Below are 3,779 nucleotides of genomic sequence, written 5' to 3'. Positions count from 1 at the left end.
AAAGTACCCTTACCGAACCCACATTTGGAAAACAGTCGTGATGATTCTTAGGCTTCATTTTCTTTCCACATGCAACAGCGCCGTACATCAGACATTGGCTCAGCAGGTCTTGTTTTACATCCAACATGATGACCCATGCTAATGGCATAAATACTAAACATTCAGTGCTCTCTGCTTCTCATTTATGTTGGCATTTCCCTAGCATTCCCTAAATCTGTCAATTCTGCCTTCTATCTAACTTTTAAAGTAAAACAGGCCCCAATTCATGCAAGGCAAATGCATGGATTACATACCTATGGAACCAGAAAATTCCCAGCACTTGATGCCATTCCAACTTTCGCTGCACACTGACAAATTATCCATGTCTTTTCCAAAAAGGATCGTCCCAAGCCGATTTCATTTAGAATTATCACGATGCAAAATGACAGAGAACTGCATGCTGCTGCCAAGTATGGGACGGGATTCGACTGCCTTGCTGTTCTATAGTGGCAGCCAAATGAAACTACATGCTGCATAGGATCTGTTCACACATAATTTGCCATCTCTGTGACAAATAGCAAAACTTAGAACCACTCCACAAAATCATCCTACATTTAAAAATTCTTCTCCTGGATCATCCTTGCCATCTTTCTTGTTTTCCACAGTTTTGCTCATGGGCGCTGTGGCTTAGTTGTTTAAAGTGCCTGTCTCGTAAACAGGAGATCCTGAGTTCAACTCTCAGCAGTGCCTTGTTTGCTTATTCTGTTCAATAATCACCTTTTTTCCCAAAAGGGAGATGTTCACTAGCCAATGACATTAAAGATGCTCGTCCCACATCCCTAGAATACTCCACCCGAGTGGCAAAGAGTCAGCTCTGGTTTAGTTTTAACAAGTAGATGGTTGCAATGTTTTGCAAAATGTAGGATGGCATAAGGCACGATAAATTAGAGGAGCGAATTCAAACACATGCATGCAAAGCACAATGGATTGGCAGTCCATCGCCTTAACCACTCGGCCACCCCGTCAATAAAAGTACCTTTACCGAACCCACATTAGGAAAACAGTCTTGATGATTCTTAGGCTTCATTTTCTTTCCACATGCAACAGCGCCGTACATCAGACATTGGCTCAGCAGGTCTTGTTTTACATCTAACGTGATGACCCATGCTAATGGCATAAATACTAAACATTCAGTCCTCTCTGCTTCTCATTTATGTTGGCATTTCCCTAGCATTCCCTAAATCTGTCAATTCTGTCTTCTATCTAACTTTTAAAGTAAAACAGGCCACAATTCATGCAAGGCAAATGCATGGATTACATACCTATGGACAAATTATCCATGTCTTTTCCAAAAAGGATCGTCCCAAGCCGATTTCATTTAGAATTGTCACGATGCAAAATGACAGAGAACTGCATGCTGCTGCCAAGTATGGGACGGGATTCGACTGCCTTGCTGTTCTATAGTGGCAGCCAACTGAAACTACATGCTGCATAGGATCTGTTCACACTTAATTTGCCATCTCTGTGACAAATAGCAAAACTTAGAACCACTCCACAAAATCATCCTACATTTAAAAATTCTTCTCCTGGATCATCCTTGCCATCTTTCTTGTTTTCCACAGGTTTGCTCATGGGCGCTGTGGCTTAGTTGGTTAAAGCGCCTGTCTAGTCAACAGGAGATACTGAGTTCAACTCTCAGCAGTGCCTTGTTCTCTTATTCTGCTCAATAATCAGCTTTTTTTTCCAAAAGGGAGATGTTCACTAGCCAATGACATTAAAGATGCTCGTCCCACATCCCTAGAATACTCCACCCGAGTGGCAAAGAGTCAGCTCTGGTTTAGTTTTAAGAAGTAGATGGTTGCAATGTTTTGCAAAATGTAGGATGGCATAAGGCACGATAAATTAGAGGTGCCGATTCACTATTGCCTAACTGATACGCTATATAATGCTTGTAAATATGTTTAGAAGCTTCAATAGCATCCTTCTTGAATGGTGTTGGTAAACTTTCTTCCTCTTGGCATTGCTAGCGCTGAGCATAGAGAATTTTCCAAAATGGAAGCATACGACAAAGATTGGATTCGAACACATGCGTGCGGAACACAATGGATTAGCAGTCCATCGCCTTAACCACTCGGCCACCACATCAACAAAAGTACCCTTACCGAACCCACATTTGGAAAACAGTCGTGATGATTCTTAGGCTTCATTTTCTTTCCACATGCAACAGCGCCGTACATCAGACATTGGCTCAGCAGGTCTTGTTTTACATCCAACGTGATGACCCATGCTAATGGCATAAATACTAAACATTCTGTCCTCTCTGCTTCTCATTTATGTTGGCATTTCCCTAGCATTCCCTAAATCTGTCAATTCTGTCTTCTATCTAACTTTTAAAGTAAAACAGGCCACAATTCATGCAAGGCAAATGCATGGATTACATACCTATGGAACCAGAAAATTCCCAGCACTTGATGGCAGCTCAATACTGCCAGCTACAATTTCTTTTGCTGATCTTCTTGATCCGTGGGAGTCAAAAAAAGCCTGCCAAATACGTAGCTTTCAACAAATGTGTCCCTTTGGAAATTTTCCTTAAGGCACAGATGGAATCCTTTAGATTAAATGTTTGCTGAAGTGATGGAAAGGGGTCAGAGTGTGATAACTATCTAGTGCCTTTTGGATGACAATCTTTTCTCCAGTACAACTTTTCTAGGTATATTGCGCCCTCCTTTTAGGCTACCTTTAACTCAGTGTGTGGTTCCATGGTGTAATAGCGATCCGAGTTCAAATCTCAGTGGAACCTGCATAATCACTTTAGCCGGACATGCCTTCTCTGAATTTTGCTAATGCTGTGTAGTCATAGGCCCAAGCCTTTTTCTAGAGTAGCTATAATGCTTCTCATGTGTAGTCATGGCCGAGTGGTTAAAGGGGTTGCACCGCGCCGAAACGGGTTTTTTTTTTTTTCAACCCCCCCCCCCCGTTCGGCACGTGACAACCCCGATGCAGGGGTTAAAAAAGAACACCTGACAGCGCTTACCTGAATCCCCGTGCTCCGGTGACTTCTTACTTACCTGCTAAAGATGGCCGCCGGGATCTTCTCCCTCGGTGGACCGCAGGGCTTCTGTGCGGTCCATTGCCGATTCCAGCCTCCTGATTGGCTGGAATCGGCATGTGACGGTGCGGAGCTACACAGAGCCCCATTGAGAAAAGAAGAAGACCCGGACTGCGCAAGCGCGTCTAATTTGGACATTAGACGCCGAAAGTTCGGCGGCTCCATGGAAACGAGGACGCTAGCAACGGAGCAGGTAAGTGAAAAATTTCTTATAACTTCTGTATGGCTCATAATTAATGCACAATGTACATTACAAAGTGCATTATTATGGCCATACAGAAGTGTATAGACCCACTTGCTTTCGCGGGACAACACCTTTAAGGCGATGGACTAGAAATCCATTGGGGTCTCCCCGCACAGGTTCAAATCCTGCCGACTACGTTTATTTTTGCTGCTCTTCTAAGTAAACCGGGAATATTAACAAGTATGTGGCTTGGTGTTGGCTTTTGCAAGTCACGGAAACAGTAATGTGTTCAAAGTGTAGTAAATATTGAGTGCTTTTTGCACGGAAAGCTTTCCACTGCGTTTGTCACGCAGGTTCAAATAATGCCAGCTACAATTTCTTTTGCTGATCTTCTTGATCCGTGGGAGTCAAAAAAAGCCTGCCAAATACATAACTTTCAACAAATGTGTCCCTTTGGAAATTTTCCTTAAGGCACAGATGGAATCCTTTAGATTAAATGTTTGCTGA

General features: G+C 43.0%; 1 non-coding gene across 1 annotated transcript; it reads left to right on the top strand.

Moving 5' to 3' along the window:
- The first annotated feature begins 655 nt into the window (after nucleotides 1–655).
- On the top strand, nucleotides 656–729 carry TRNAT-CGU (transfer RNA threonine (anticodon CGU)). Its single transcript has one exon. It is a non-coding gene; the product is annotated as a tRNA-Thr (tRNA).
- The last annotated feature ends 3,050 nt before the right edge of the window (nucleotides 730–3,779 follow it).

The sequence above is a fragment of the Eleutherodactylus coqui genome, chromosome 11 (assembly GCF_035609145.1).
Source record: "Eleutherodactylus coqui strain aEleCoq1 chromosome 11, aEleCoq1.hap1, whole genome shotgun sequence".
NCBI classification, from domain to species: domain Eukaryota; kingdom Metazoa; phylum Chordata; class Amphibia; order Anura; family Eleutherodactylidae; genus Eleutherodactylus; species Eleutherodactylus coqui.
The sequence above is the reverse complement of the archived record's forward strand: the minus strand, read 5'-3'. Positions and strand labels throughout refer to the sequence as shown.